The 17,572-nt window shown below is 38.4% G+C and overlaps 1 pseudogene; it reads right to left on the bottom strand.

Moving 5' to 3' along the window:
• Positions 1-1,267: 1,267 nt before the first annotated feature.
• Positions 1,268-2,443, bottom strand: LOC143407156 (mesoderm-specific transcript homolog protein pseudogene; annotated as a pseudogene).
• Between the last annotated feature and the right edge of the window lie 15,129 nt (positions 2,444-17,572).

Below are 17,572 nucleotides of genomic sequence, written 5' to 3' on the forward strand. Positions count from 1 at the left end.
TTTTCCTAGATTGACCTCTTTTTTTTTTTAGAGTTTTATGTTTAGTATATAATATTCTTTTTTTGGTTGAGAGGATTTTTTTTTCTTTCAGGACACAAATACATGATTGCACTGCCTTCAGATCTCCAAGATTTCTGATGAATATTCAGTTGTTAAATTATTTGTATGTGAGGAGTGTCTCTCAACACTTTCAAACTTCTTTTTTTTTTAGTCACAATTCATTTTTATTAATAGAAAATAAACACTTATTCCAGTTTCAAAGTTGTTATACTTGAAGTTCCTAATTTTTAAAAAAAGAATTTAAAATTAATCACTTAATAACCCTATTTTGACTAAGACAATGAAACTGTGGCTTGAAAAAAACTATTCAGCACCATTTGCTTACAGGTCTTTGAGAATTTGTTCTTAAAGTGTCTGGGAACTATCCTGTAGGCTAAGTACAGGAACTGCTGAGCTGCATGAGAAAGCCTCTCTGGGACAGCCAATGGGAAGCTAAGTCACCATCACCAGAGGAGTCAGTGTACTTCAGCAAGGTAACTCTGAGTACACAACAGTCCCCCTCCTTTAGCCCAGGAGGGACATGCTTCTAAGCACTGAGGTATGAGTAGTTAGACTATTATTTGCTGTTAGAATTGATCTTTCCAACTAATAACAGTAAATCTCTGGCACAGATGCAATTGGTTCTTAATGTCTGTGATTTTAGGAAAATTCTGTAAATAATTTGGATTTAGTTTACTCAGAAATTACACGTTTAATAAGGTTCACTACTTTGGCAGAGTAAAGGTCTGCCATTTTAGTGTCCTTATAAACTATATACAATGTGTAGGCATATCATACTCTTATACCATACTTTAAAATACTGCATTACTTAAACAAATATTTTAACAAAATGTCTATAATTTGAAGCAGCTGTTGAAACTAATCCAAGTATGACAAGGGATATTCACTCTCACTTAAGCTATGTTGCCTAGAGAACTTTAAAAACCATGTACCCTTCAAGCTGTTTAAGGAGAGATAAAGGCCCCACTCCTCATTCTCTACTGTGGAATTCCAATTCGGGTTGGGCCAAAAATTAGCGCTTTCAGATACTTCACAAAAGTTCCACAGAAGTGTTAAAAAGTCCTCTAAGCAAAAGAATTTCTAATGCCTGTCTCTATGCATCCATGAGAAGTCATGCTCATCAGAATTTCCTAATAACACAAAGACAGGTCTATATACTTCATCAGAAGTCAAAGGAATGAGGTGGGCTATTTTGTCAGAGTTTCTGCTGCCTTTTTTCTATATTCTGATCCATCAATGTGAGTAAAGTGGACTTTTGTGAGAAAACAGTGTTTGATTGCCAGGACCTCTTTTGGGCATTTCTTCCTAAGTGGAATACACAACAGATATGGGAGTGGGGGAGATAATACAGGGAAGCTACTCTTTCCAGCTCAGAAGGAGTTGATGAAGCCCATATATGCATTCAAGAAGCCCATGGGATCCTCTAGCTGTGGGTAGTGGCTAATGTGGTCATCCAGATTCGACACTGTGGACCGCGGCAGCGTTTTCCTGTACAGCTCCAGAAACTCTGGGTAGGGATTTATAGGATCCAATGGCCCAAAGATAAAATGAATGGGAATAGTTACAGAGGCAAGAGCCCCCAGCCAGTGTCTTCTAAACTTCTTCCTCTGATTAATGTACTGTAAGAGACTGTCAATCACCAAGTTCCCGTCATTGTTTCGGATCCCTGCCCACATATCCCACAGCTCACTCTCCGAGGGTCGAGTGTATGGTCCAAAGACTGGAGTAAGACCTCGAGAAAATACAAAGAAGTTCATCAACCTCGTGAGGATGGGTGACAGCACAGCTCCATCTTTAAGTAGCTTTTGGAGAAGGAGAGGCCGATGAGTCTCAGGAAAGATACCTCCATTTGACAGACAGAGACTCTTTATAGTAAGCCGGCCAGATCGATTTTGCTTGTACCTATACAGCAGCTCCTGAGCAACAATGTCTCCATAGTCGTGAGACAACAGGTTGATCCTACGGTTCTGGAGTCCTAGATGGCGCAAAAGCGCCTCCACCATGCTGGCCTGCTCAAATATGGAATAGTGGTGTGGTCTCGGTTTGTCACTGAAGCCAAAGCCTAAGAAGTCAAGGGCAATCACTCGGTGAAACCTCAGGGTCAGACCTTCCCAAATCTTGTACCAGTCATAGCTGGAAGTTGGAAAGCCATGTAAAAGCACAACTATCTCAGGACTGCCAACCACACCCACAGAGTCCTGATAGAAGATGCGCAGTCCCTTGTAGGTGAAAAACTTGCCAGAAGTCTTCCAGGAGTGCAGCGCAGGAGAGAGCTGAGGGGGTGGGATGTGCAGGTACGCGGCCAGCAGGGGCACGGCCAGTAGCCCCACCTGGACCCACCACTCCCTCATCCTGACTCAGGTAAGACCTGGGCTACAGGACTCCATGTTTGGGGGACCAGGCGCGCCTCAAACTTCTTTGAGTCTCAACAGTTTGGCCATGTGTCTTAATGTAGATCTCTTTCAATTTGTGCTTTGAATTCATTGAGCTTCTTGGATATATAAATTCATGTCCCCCATCAGATTTGGAGAGTTTTCAGCTATTATTTCTTCAAATAGTTTTTCTGTCCTTCTGACACTGTCTCCTCTTTTACAACTCCTATGATGCACATGACTTGGTGGTATCCCATAAGTCCCTCAGACTCTGCTCATTTTTCTTTACTCATCTTCTGTTCTGCTTTCCAGACTGGATAATTTCAATTATCTTGTTTTCAGGTTCTCTGATCCTTTTTGTTCTGCCTACCCAAATCTGCTGATGGAATAAATATTTCATGTCAATTATTATACTTTTCAGTTCTGGATTTTCTGTTTGGTTCCTTTTTGTAACTTCTCTCTTTTATATCTTCATTTGTTCTATTTTGGTGCCATAGTCACTGAATATATTTAATGCAGTTGATTTAATTTCTTTTTCTAATAATTTCTATGTCTGGACTTTTTCAGAGATGGCTCAAATTATTTTTTTTTCCTGTAATGGTGCCATAGTCTTCTGTTTTCTAGTATGTTTTTTTTAATTTTTTATTGAAAAAATGGACATCCAGGTATTATTGTATGTTAACTCCAGAAACCTGATTCTCCCAGAATTTTTTGCCTTTTTGAGGGTGGAGCCAAATAAGCATAACTTTTCCAAACTACTTTTTTTTTTTTTTTTGCAAGGTATGTATTTCTTGTTGTGTGTGGTGGTCTTGAAGTTTCTGTTTTGTTAGCTCTATAGTCACTCAGCAACCTGAGGACAATTTCCCCAAATGCCTGGCTCCAACATGAAAAAAAAAAAAATGGTGCAGAGGGTGGGGGTCATACCTCTTTAAGTCTTCTGATAGATAGCACCAAAGTAGCCCATTGCCACCACTGCCAAGAGGAAACAAACAAATGTCCATGTCAGTTTCTCAGGGTAGCCAAAATGCACAAACCTAAAATTTTGGAGATCACCACTGCCTACCTTGGTATCAAACAGGTGCTCCAAGAATGCAGGCTGCCATCCCTGTAACAAGGAGGCACCCAGGAAAAGGGACGGTAGTTAATTCATGCCTCTTCCTTCATGAAGCATCCCCTACAGGTTCTAAGTGTCTGAAGAGGTTCCAGTGTTCCCAAGCAGTTGATTCCCATTGATCTTGCCACATCAGTAGATGATTCAGAGCAGTGATCACTGTAGACTTTTGTGGAATTTTGCAAGTGATCATTCCTGCTTCATACATTCTTAAGTTGTATAATTAGGTACATACCCACAAGCACATCATAAAGGCATTTTGGTCAATGACAGACTGCATATGTGATGGAGGTTGCATATTCTACTGCCCAGGGATGTCGTGTCTGTCTTAGATGTGTAAGTATGCTTTCTGATGTTCATGCAATGATGAAATCACCTAGTGACACATTTCTCACAATGCATCCTCATTGTAAAGCAACACAGAACTGCTTAGGTTATTGATTTATAGATTAATTGACTTTTATCACTAAAGGATGCCCTTCTTTTTCCTCTCGTAATATTGTCTTGAAGTTCATTTCATCTGATATTAACATAGACACACCAACTTTCTTACTGTTAGTATTGGAGTCATGCATTTCTTGATTTCAACCTATTTCCACTTAATATGCATCTCTGGTAAACTGCTTCTTGAATGTCAATCTGAAAATCTTAGTCTTTTATTTAATTTATGATGTAATCATTGATATCTTTCAATCTAATGGCTACTAGTTAGCTATTTGTTTTTTCTATTTATCTTCTCTAAACTTTTTTGTTCTTTTTCTCTTCCTGCCTTGAGTTGATTGAGCTTTATGTTTTGGGTTTGTTGTTGTTATTATTTTAAAAATAGCATTGCATTCTACCTTTTATGCTTTGGGGTAATTATCGTGTGTGTGTGCATTATGATTTAACCGTTCACACATAATTTAAGTATCTTACAATTCAAATTCCTTTATGCAATTGTCATATATTTGTTATAAACCCCACAATATACATATCATTTTTGCTTTATGCAATCAATGGTCTCTTTAAGAACTGAAGAAAAAAAGTGTATATTTACCCATATATCTACTATTTTTAGGACTCTTCTTTCCTTCCTGTAGATCTGAATTTAATTTTGGCATCAATTTCTTTTTATCCTAAAGAACATTTTGCATTTTTTTGTAGTGTCCATCTCCTGCAATGAATTCTGTAAGTATTTACTTGCCCTGAAACGGTTTTATTTCACCTTCATATTTGAAGAATATTTTTCCTGCATATGGAAGACGATTAGCTTTTCTTTTTTCAGCATTTTAAAGATGCTATTACACTGTCATCTGTTCTCCATTTTTCCTAAAGAAATGTCAATTATCGTTCTCATTGTTGTATCAGGTATTTTTTGTTTCCCCAGCTCCCACTTTTTAAGGCTGCCCACAAGCCCACCCCACCACCTGCTGTACTGGGGATTGAACCCAGGGGCCCTCTACCACTGAGCTATGTCCCCAGTCCTTTTTTATTTTGAGGCAGGGTCTAGCTAAGTTGCTTTCTTCTTGGTTTTGTGTCATACTGGTGTTAACGCTGTTGGCCGGTGGAGAGTCCTTGCTTCCCCGATGTTGAAGAATAACACCAGAAAAGCTATACAAGAACAATACAAATATATAAGGGGAAAAACATTAGCACAACAGTTTCACAAAGCTAGAAAGAATCATGAGCAGTATGAAAAGACACGGAAAGAAAGGACCACAAACAATACAGGTCAATTCAACATTAAATGAAGTAATATCTGCAGCTGATGGAATGTCAGACAAAGAGTTCAGGATATACATGCTTCAAATGATCTGGAGTCTCAAGGAAGACATTATACATCAAATTCAGACAATGAAAAATCACTTTGACAATGAATTACATAAACAAATTCAAGAAGCAAAAGATCAACTCTATAGGGAGATAGAGGTTATAAAAAACAAACAAACAGAAATCCTGGAAATGCAGGAAACAATAAACCAAGTTAAAAGCTCAAATGAGAGTATTAGCAGCAGAGTAGAACACTTAGAAGATAGAACTTCAGACAACGAAGACAAAGTTTTTCAACTTGAAAAGAACATAGACAGCTCAGCGAGAATGATAAGAAACCATGAGCAGAACATCCAGAATTATGGGATAACATCAAGAAACCAAACCTAAGAGTTATTGGGATAAAAGAGGGTACAGAGGTCCAAACCAAGGGAATGAGTAATCTATTCAATGAAATAATACTAGAAAACTTCCCAGACTTAAAGAATGAAAAAGAAATCCAAATACTAGAAGCCTACAGGACACCGAATATACAAAATCATAAGAGATTCACACCAAGACACATAATAATGAAGATGCCCAACATACAGAATAAGGAGAGAATCTTAAAAGCCACAAGAGAGAGGAAGCAGATTACATATAGGGGTAAACCAATCAGGATAACTGCTGATCTTTCAACACAGACTCTGAAAGCTAGAAGATCCTGGAACAACATATTTCAAATGCTGAAAAAAAAAGGGTTCCAACCAAGAATCATGTATCCAGCGAAATTAAGCTTCAGGATTGAAGATGAAATAAAAATCTTCCGCGATAAACAAAAGTTAAAAGAATTTGCAGCTAGAAAACCAGCTCTTCAAAACATCCTTGGCAAAACATTACAGGAAGAGGAAATGAAAAAATAACAATGAAAACCAACAGTGGGAGGTAGTACAGTAAAGGAAAAACTAAGCATAGAGGAAAAACAAATCATGTTAAATATCGTACATAACCAAATATGGCTGGAAATACAAACCATATCTCAATAGTAACCCTAAATGTTAATGGCTTAAATGCACCAATCAAAAGACATAGGCTAGTAGAATGGATTAAAAAAAAAGATCCAACAATATGCTGCCTACAGGAGACGCATCTGATAGGAAAAGACATACACAGACTGAAGGTGAAAGGTTGGGAAAAATCATATCACTCATACGGACCCCAGAAGCAAGCAGGGGTGTCCATACTTGTATCAAATAAAATAGATTTCAAGCCAAAGTTAATCAAAAGGGATAAACAAGGACACTACATATTGCTCAATGGAACCATACACCAACAAGACTTGACAATCATTAATATATATGCCCCAAACAATGATGCAGGTACGTTCATCAAACAAACTCTTCTCAAGTTCAAGAGTCTAATAGACCACAACACAATAATCATGGGAGATTTTAACACACCTCTCTCACCTCTGGACAGAACTTCCAAACCAAAGTTGAATAAAGAAACCATAGAGCTCAATAATACAATTAATAACTTAGACTTAATGGATATATACAGAATATACCACCCAACATCAAGCGGATACACTTTCTTCTCAGCAGCACATGGATCCTTCTCAAAAATAGACCATATATTATGTCACAGGGCAAATCTTAGCAATTACAAAGGAGTTGAGATACTACCATGCCTTTTATCTGATCATAATAGAATGAAATTGGAAATCAATAATAAAATGAGAAAGGAAAAATCCTACATCACATGGAGATTAAACAATATGCTACTGAATGAACAAAGGGTTACAGAAGACATCAAAGAGGAAATTAAAAAATTCTTAGAGGTAAACGAAAACTCAGACACAACATATTGAAATCTCTGGGACACTATGAAAGCAGGACTAAGAGGAAAATTCATTTCATGGAGTTCATTCCTTAAAAGAAAGAAAAGCCAACAAATAAATGACCTCACATTACACCTTGAAGCCTTAGAGAAAGAAGAACAAATCAGCAGCAAATACAGTAGAAGGCAAGAAATAATTAAAATTAGAGCTGAAATCAATGAAATTGAAACAAAAGAAACAATTGAAAAAATTGACAAAACTAAAAGTTGGTTCTTTGAAAAAATAAATAAGATTGATAGACCACTAGCCACGCTAACAAAGATAAGAAGAGAGAGAACCCAAATTACTAGCATACGGGATGAAACAGGCAACATCACAACAGACAATTCAGAAATACAGAAGATAATTAGAAATTATTTTGAAACCCTATACTCTAATAAAATAGAAGATAGTGAAGGCATCGATAAATTCCTTAAGACATATGAACTACCCAGATTGAGTCAGGAGGATATAAACAACCTAAACAGACCAATATCAAGTGAGGAAATAGAAGAAGCCATCAAAAGACTACCAACCAAGAAAAGCCCAGGACCGGATGGATATACAGCAGAGTTTTACAAGAACTTTAAAGAAGAACTAATACCAATACTCCACAATCTATTTCAGGAGATAGAAAAAGAGGGAGAACTTCCAAATTCATTCTATGAGGCCAGTATCACCCTGATTCCCAAACCAGAGAAGGACACCTCAAAGAAAGAAAACTACAGACCAATATCCCTAATGAATTTAGATGCAAAAATCCTCAATAAAATTCTGGCAAATCGTATACAAAAACATATCAAAAAGATCGTGCACCACGATCAAGTAGGATTCATCCCTGGGATGCAAGGCTGGTTCAATATACGGAAATCAATAAATGTTATTCACCACATCAATAGACTTAAAGATAAGAACCATATGATCATCTCATTAGACTCAGAAAAAGCATTCGACAAAGTACAGCATCCCTTTATGTTCAAAACATTAGAAAAACTAGGGATAACAGGAACTTACCTCAAAATTGTAAAAGCTATATATGCAAAGCCTCAGGCTAGCATCATTCTAAATGGAAAAAAACTAAAGGCATTCCCTCTAAATTCTGGAATAAGACAGGGATGCCCTCTCTCACCACTTCTATTCAATATAGTTCTTGAAATACTGGCCAGAGCAATTAGACAGACAAAAGAAATTAAAGGCATTAAGATAGGAAAAGAAGAACTTAAATTATCACTATTTGCGGATGATATGATCCTATACCTAGAAGACACAAAAGGGTCTACAAAGAAACTATAAGAGCTAATAAATGAATTCAGCAAAGTGGCAGGATATAAAATCAACACACATAAAATCAAAGGCATTCCTGTATATCAGTGACAAATCTTCTGAACTGGAAATGAGGAAAACCACTCCATTCACAATATCCTCAAAAAAAATAAAATACTTGGGAATCAACCTAACAAAAGAGGTGAAAGATTTATACAATGAAAACTACAGAACCCTAAAGAGAGAAATAGAAGAAGATCTTAGAAGATGGAAAAATATACCCTCTTCATGGATAGGCAGAACTAACATCATCAAAATGGCGATATTACCAAAAGTTCTCTATAGGTTCAATGCAATGCCAATCAAAATCCCAACGGCATTTCTTGTGGAAATAGATAAAGCAATCATGAAATTCATATGGAAAAATAAAAGACCCAGAATAGCAAAAGCAATTCTAAGCAGGAAATGTGAATCAGGAGGTGTAGCAATACCAGATTTCAAACTGTACTACAAAGCAATAGTAACAAAAACAGCATGGTACTAGTACCAAAACAGGTGGGTGGACCAATGGTATAGAATAGAGGACACAGAAACCAATCCACAAAGTTACAATTATCTTATATTCGATAAAGGGGCTAAAAGCATGCAATGGAGGAAGGATAGCATCTTCAACAAATGGTGCTGGGAAAACTGGAAATCCATATGCAACAAAATGAAACTGAATCCCCTCCTCTCGCCATGCACAAAAGTTAACTCAAAATGGATCAAGGAGCTTGATATCAAATCAGAGACTCTGCGTCTGATAGAAGAAAAAGTTGGCTCCGATCTGCATATTGTGGGGTCAGGCTCCAAATTCCTCAATAGGACACCCATAGCACAAGAGTTAAAAACAAGAATCAACAAATGGGACTTACTTAAACTAAAAAGTTTTTTCTCAGCAAGAGAAACAATAAGAGAGGTAAACAGGGAGCCTACATCATGGGAACAAATTTTTACTCCTCACACTTCAGATAGAGCCCTAATATCCAGAGTATACAAAGAACTCAAAAAATTAAACAATAAGAAAACAAATAACCCAATCAACAAATGGGCCAAAGACCTGAACAGACACTTCCCAGAGGAGGACATACAATCAATCAACAAGTACATGAAAAAATGCTCACCATCTCTAGCAGTCAGAGAAATGCAAGTCAAAACCACCCTAAGATACCATCTCACTCCAGTAAGATTGGAAGCCATTGTGAAGTCAAACAACAACAAGTGCTGGTGAGGATGTGGGGAAAAGGGTACTCTTGTACATTGCTGGTGGGACTGCAAATTGGTGCGGCCAATATGGAAAGCAGTATGGAGATTCCTGGGAAAGCTGGGAATGGAACCACCATTTGACCCAGCTGTTGCCCTTCTCGGACTATTCCCTGAAGACCTCAAAAGAGCGTACTACAGGGATACTGCCACATCGATGTTCATAGCAGCACAATTCACAATAGTTAGACTGTGGAACCAACCCCGATGCCCCTCAATAGATGAATGGATAAAAAAAAAATGTGGCATTTATACACAATGGAGTACTACGCAGCACTAAGAAATGACAAAATCATGGAATTTGCAGGGAAATGGATGGCATTAGAGCAGATTATGCTAAGTGAAGCTAGCCAATCCCTAAAAAACAAATGCCAAATGTCTTCTTTGATATAATGAGAGCAACTAAGAACAGAGCAGGCAGGAAGAACAGGAGGAAAAGATTAACATTAAACAGAGTCATGAGGTTGGAGGGAAAGGGAGAGAAAAGGGAAATTGCATGGAAATGGAAGGAGACCCTCATTGTTATACAAAATTACATATAAGAGGTTGTGAGGGGAATGGGAAAAAAATAAGGAGAGAAATGAATTACAGTAGATGGGGTAGAGAGAGAAGAAAGGAGGGGAGGGGAGGGGGGGATAGTAGAGGATAGGAAAGGTAGCAGAATACAACAGTTACTATTATGGTATTATGTAAAAATGTGGATGTGTAACCGATGTGATTCTGCAATCTTTGTAATGTTTTGAATAACCAATAAAAAAATAAAATTAAAAAAAAAAAACATTCCATGAGTTGTCCTGCGTTTCCTGGAATCATTCTCAGCATGGCCTCCATTTTAGAGTTCACTTGGTATTAGACCCAATTTATCTAACTACACTGACTACCTAATTTTAAATCTGGCTTCACTGGTCTCAAACTTGCAATCCTCCTGCCTCAGGTTCATGAAGAGCTGGGGTCACAGGTGTGTGCCACCATGCCCAGCATTTTAAAGATGTTCTTTCTCTTTCAGCATTTGGCTACAATGTGACTAGGTGTTTCTTCTTTATACTCATACATATCCTGCTTTAAGGAGAAGCGGGTGCTGGAAGTGTAACTCAGTGGTAGAAAAGATGGTACATGGTTGAGGTCCTAATTTAACCCTAGTGCCCACGCCTGCTCCTGGAGTGCGTGCGCGTGCACGCACACACACACACACACACACACACACACACAAAGAGGTGTTAACAAAGACCAAGAGAAACAGTTTTACAACTTTGTTACGCTCATAGTCCCCTGGGGAGAAACAGCATGCCAATGCAGGGCCACTCAGGGGAAGTGAGGGAATTGGCTGGGCATAGAGGAAATGTGTCCAGGATCCTTTTTACCAGGAGGGAGCAGTCTCTGATCGTCTACACCTGGCCACCTGGCCACAGGATGGCCAGGGTGGATGGCAGGGTAAGCACCCAGTATAGGAGGTGGCTGAGGGTGTGAACTTAACTGGTTCTCTGGCCTCTAGCCAGGGCCTCAAAACTGGGTCAAGACAGCATTAAAAAATACAAACCATTACAGGGAGTTACCGAGATGCTTGGATTCCTAAGTTTGATACTTTAAATCCTAACTTGAAAAAAAAATGGCCATATTTCTCTAAATACATTTTTTTCTTCTTCCACATTTTCCCTCCATTCCTGGGACTCTAGCTATGCATTTGTTATATTTTCTCACAAGTTATTGAATCCCTGCTCATTAATTATTTTTAATCTTTTTTTTATTCTTTGTTCTTCAATTTGGGTAATTTCTATTAAACTGTCATCAAGTTTATCCGTCTTTTATTCTGTAGTGTTTAATTTTTTTTTTTTTTTGAGTTCAAAGCCAGCCTCAGCAACATAGGCCCTAAGCAACTCTGGCAAGACCCTGTCTCTAATATATATTAAAAAAGGTGTGTGTGGCGGGGGAATGAGGATGTGACTCAGATTGAACCCCTGAATTCAATCCCTGGTACCCTCTCCCACACACAAAAAAATTTCTTAGTCAACAATTTTTGTTCGTACTTTCTTCTTGATTTTGTGTCATACATTCTTGCTTCTTCTATCTACTGACTTATAATCATATACTGGAAATTCTGAATACATTGTAGACTTTGGATTCAGTCACTGTTTTCATAAAAGCTGTTTAAGCAGGCGGTTACTGGTGGATCATCCTGATATCAGCCTTAGAGTGGGTCTATATGTTTTGTCTCCAGTCCTAGGGCCTTAGAACCCAAGTTCTAAGACACGGTCTTTAAGAATAAGTACACAGGAATAAAACAGAATATGCTGAAGGTCCACATCTGGGTTTTCAGTAAAAAGCCTGAAATATTTATCAAGTCCCTCTAACTTAATGGGATACAAATTCCCAACTTTTCCTCCCCAGTGCCCAGCACTTACTGGAATCTTGGCTTGGTTTTTTCAGCCTTCCCAGTATTGCTTTCCACTGGACCTTTTAGAATTCTGCTGTTTGTGCCCAGTGAAGGCAGCTGAGGGCTTCAGGGGAACATGTAAGGCAAATTCTGGGAGTGTGGGGCTTTCCCCTTTTAGCTTCCAGCTACTCAGCCAGCCCTGACCTACCTTGGTCCCTCACTTTATGTCCTATTTCCTGTGGGCTGCTGCTGAGAGCCACAGCCGAGTTGGTATAGCCCCTGGCATTTTGCCAACAGTACTGGTTCACAGGTGAGGCATTACTATCCGCCTTGGCCGCTACTTTTGAGTTCTTGTGCTACTCGCCCTACTTTGGAGTTCTCGTGGGGATTCTCAGGGATTCCCCGAGAGTTCCCATTGGTTGGGGAAGTGCAGGAGGAGGGATTTCCGGAGGAGGGATTTCCGGTGGCTGCTTCCTGGAGGAGCCGCGAGGCGTTTGGGAGGAGTTGCTGGTGGAGTTCAAAAATAAAGTTTGTTCCGGCTTCAGTGGCTCGTGATTTATGCCCAGCCAGACTGCAGCATTTGGCGGCCCATGCAGGGAATGCCTGAAGCTTGGGGGTAAGTGAAATTGCTCGCCCCTAAGGAAAGGCGAGAGAATGGGTGACCCTTTTAAAAAACAATGTGTTCTTGTTTTGATTTGTTTTCTTTTTGTTTCAAGCTGCCTATCCCTAGAACTTTCTCAGGCAAACTGGGAAAAATGGTTGGCTCAAGGTTTGAAGTTGTTCGCCCCTGAGGAAGAGATAGAAATAGACCACAAATGCACATGTCAAGAAAATAGGAAAATTGATACAACAATTTTTTGTTCCATTTTTGTTTCATTCTGTTTCGGTTTTGTTTTGTGTTATCTTATTGGATTGCGTTATCTTTATAATAGATTAGAAATTAGTAAAAAACAAACTGAAAGAGTGTTGAGTAAATTGTTAGAGGTTCAGACCATGGAGAAAGACATTTTAGATCAAGCAAAAGAGAAGGTCTCTCGAGCTAGTCAGACAGAGGAAGAAAATTTAAAGGAAGAAAGCTTAGAGGAGAAACAGCTATTAGGGAAAAAGCTACAACAGGAGGCTACTACTAACACCGTTCTATCACCAGAGGGCATAATTCAACCAACAGCTCCACCTATAGAGACAGTTGAATGGCCCTCAACCCCCGTAGTTGATAGATGGGATCCTGAGACAGGACCTCAAAGATTAGCATGTCCTGTACTTGAGCAGGCAGAAGGACAGTGAATTCACCGTGTTTTAGATTTCAAAACAGTGAAGCAGTTAAAGGAGGCTGTAACAACCTATGGTCCCCAAGCACCCTTCACTGTAAGCATGGTCAAATCCATTACCAACATGGACATGATGCCAGCAGATTGGGCTAGTATGTGTAAATCTGTGCTAAATGTAGGACAATATTTGTTATGGAAGGTTGCAAATGAGGAATTTTGCATGGAGACAGTTAGGCGAAATGCAGCAGCCGGTTACCCTCAAAGAAATCTAGATATGTTGTTAGGAAAAGGACCTTATGAGGGTCAACGGCAACAAATTCAATATGATCCTGCTATATATGCACAAATTGCTGCAGATGCAGTTAGGGCATGGAAGACTTTACAAGGACATGGAGATTTACAAGGTCAATTATCTAAGGTAATACAGGGAGCTAATGAACCTTACGCTAAATTTGTAGATAGGCTTATTCAAACAGCTACCAGAGTTTTTGGGGATACAGAGCAAGCAATGCCATTAATTAAACAACTGGCTTATGAGCAAGCAAATCGTTGGTGCAGAGAGGTCATTAGACCATGGAAACATGGAGATTTAAACACATATATTAAATTATGTAGAGACATTAATGAACAAGGGCAAGTCTTGGCAGTGGCAGTACAATAGGCTTTAGATGCCAGGCCAAAAACATGCTACAATTGTGAACAAACAGGACATTTTAAAAGGAATTGCCCCATAGGAGGAGGGTTTAACAAAGCTAGGTATCAAAGGAGTAGAATACCGGGTATTTGCCCACGATGCCGTAGAGGGAGACATTGGGCTAATGAATGCCATTCTCAAACCACCATAGAGGGTACTCTGTTATCAAAAAACGGACAAGGACCAGGTGTTTACCCACAGTATCATGGAGAAAGGCATCAGTCTCCATTGCCAAAAAACGGACAGGGGGGCCCAATGCTCCGGGGCCCACGACCACAAATATACGGGGTACTGGAGGAATCCAGAAACACCATGGAGGATCCCAGCAACACCATCAGGGTAGTGCCCAGGACACATTATCCAACAGATCTCTCATCAGACGAACCAGAGGGAGCGCAAGGCTGGACATCTTCACCTCCGCCAGAGCAGTACTAACTCCAGAGATGGGAGTTCAAATCATTCCCACAGGAGTAAAAGGACCTCTTCCCCAAGGAACAGTAGGCTTATTGTTAGGACACAGTTCTTCTACTCTAAAAGGACTTATGATAAGTCCCAGGGTAATTGATCCTGATTATGAAGGTGAAATAAAAATTAAAGCTAGTTCTCCAAAGGGTATATCAGTAATTTCACCAGGAGATAAAAAAGCACAGCTATTAATAATACCCAGCCTACATGATAAATTTTCCAGTAGTAGTATAGAAAGAGGTTCCAGGGGATTAGGCTCCACAGGTGTAGATTGGGCTATTCTGTCTTTAAATTTAGATTCTCGCCCAATGCTAAAACTAAATATTCAAGGACATGAATTTAATGGGCTACTGGATACAGGTGCAGACCTTAGCATCATCTCTCGTCAAGAATGGACAAAACATTGGCCGTTATAACAAGCCACTCAAATGCTTCAAGGCCTAGGAGTGGCAACTAATACCCATAGAAGTGCAATGGTATTAGATTGGAAGGATCCTGAAGGATGTGAAGGAACTATACAGCCATATGTATTGGATCATCTTCCTATCAATTTATGGGGACGAGATGTCCTAGATCAATTAGGTTTGACATTAACAAATAACTTCAATCCAAATGCGCCCACTATTAGGGCTAGACAAGGTTTCAGGAAAGAAAAAAAGATTAGGAGAACAAGGTATAGCAGCACCGATTCAAATAGATAGACATGGACTGGGTTTTTAGAAGGGGTCACTGAGGCAATAAAAATTACTTGGAAATCAGATAGACCAGTATGGGTTCCTCAGTGGCCCTTGACTAAAGAAAAGATACAAGCAGCCCATGACCTGGTCAAACAACAATTAGCAGAGGGACATATACAACCTTCCATATCTCCCTATAATACTCCCATTTTTGTCATTAAAAAGAAATCTGGTAAATGGAGATAATTGCAAGGTTTAAGAGCCATTAATAATGAGATGGTTATTATGGGACCTGCTCAATCGGGGATTCCTCAATTGTCTGCTTTGCCAAAAACCTGGTACATTTAAGCTATAGATATTAAAGATTGTTTTTTTTCAATTCCAATTCATCCTGAGGATAGTCCACGTTTTGCATTTACTATCCCTGCACTGAATCATGAAGGTCCTGATCAGAGATATGAATGGAAAGTACTCCTTCAAGGGATGGCTAACAGCCCAACTATGTGTCAAATTTATGTTAACAAAGCAATCCAGCCACTTAGAAATGAAAATCCTGAACTACAAACATTTCACTATATGGATGATGTATTGTTAGCACACAAAGATAAAAACACATTGCTAGAATGTTATGCCACACTTACAAATTTATTAAAAAATTATAATCTAGAGATAGCAATAGATAAAGTACAATTAAATTTTCCAATTAATTATTTAGGAGTTCTATTATCCTCAACCATGGTCTGTCCACCAAAAATTTAAATACGAGTAGATCAACTCAAATCACTTAATGACTTTCAAAAGTTATTGGGAGACATAAATTGGATAAGGCCTTATCTAGGCATACTAACAGGAGAGTTGGGACCTTTATTTGATATCCTAAAAGGTCCATCAGATCCAAATTCACCCCACATGTTAACGCCTGAAGCAAGAAAGGCATTAAAAATTATTGAAACATATATGGAAAATATGCATTTGGATAGAATTGATATAAGTTTGCCTTTATTATTTATTGTACTACCAACAAAAAATATTCCTACAGGAGTATTTTGGCAAGAAGGTCCATTATTGTGGATACATTTATCTTATTCTCCTAACATTATTCTTACTAGGTATCCTGAGGCTGTAGGACAATTAATACTCAAAGGAATAAAAGCAGCAAAGGGAGTGTTTGGAATTTCTCCCAATAAAATTATTACTTCATATACTATGGATCAAATTGATGAGTTAGCTAATGAGTTAAATACTTGGGCAATAATCATGTGTAAATCTAATGTTTCCTTTGATAATCACTTATCATCTAATCCTTTGTTGTCTCTTTGGTCTTCGCATCCTGTAGTTTTTCCAAAAATGACAAGAAAAACCCCTATCATGAATGCTCCAAATGTATTCACTGATGGATCAAATAATGGTACAACAGCAGTAGTTACCCCTGATCAAACTTTTACATTTTTAGTACCCAAACAATCAGCTCAAAAGGTAGAGCTTAATGCAGTTTTACAAGCTTTTGTGATGTTTAAAGATTCTGTATTTAATTTATTTTCTGATAGTCAGTATATAGTATATATACTATACAGCTATAGTATCCCTTGAAGATGCTGGTAGGATTTCTCCTTCCTCTACTGTTTTCTCTTTGTTTTCCACTATATAAAGTCTAATCTGGGATAGAAAAGATCCATTCTTTATAGGACATATCAGAGCACATACAGGATTGCCTGGAGCCCTTAGTTTGGGCAACGATTTAGCAGATAAAACTACACATGACATACATATTTTCTCTACACTAGAAGAAGCAACAAATTTTCATAAAAGTTTCCATGTCAATGCTAATACTTTACAAAAAGTGTTTTAAAATAACTAAGGAACAAGCTAGACAAATAATAAAACAATGTCAAAATTATGTGACCTTTTTACCACAAGTTAATCTTGGAGTCAATTCTAGAGGATTGATACCTAACTATATTTGGCAGATGGACGTCACATACTTGCCAGAATTTGGAAAATTAAAATATTTGCATGTTACAGTTGATACTTCTGGATTTTTGATGGGCTCCCTTATGCCGGAGAGAAAACTAAAGATATTATAGCTCATTGCTTGCAAAAGTTTGCAACTGTGGGTGTTCCAAAACACTTAAAAATAGATAATGGTCCTGGTTATACTTCTACCCCTTTAAAACAATTTTGTTCATCATTTGGCATTACTCATATAACAGGAATCCCATATAATCCACAGGGATAAGGCATAGTTGAAAGAGCTCATCAAACTATTAAAATATACTTATTAAAGCAAAAAGAGGGAATTGGAAAGGGGTATATATCCCCCAAAGATAAACTTAAAATAATGCTTTTTACTCTAAACTTTTTAAATTTGGATTCATCAGGGCT

This window comes from Callospermophilus lateralis, chromosome 9, assembly GCF_048772815.1.
Source record: "Callospermophilus lateralis isolate mCalLat2 chromosome 9, mCalLat2.hap1, whole genome shotgun sequence".
In the NCBI taxonomy this organism is placed as follows: domain Eukaryota; kingdom Metazoa; phylum Chordata; class Mammalia; order Rodentia; family Sciuridae; genus Callospermophilus; species Callospermophilus lateralis.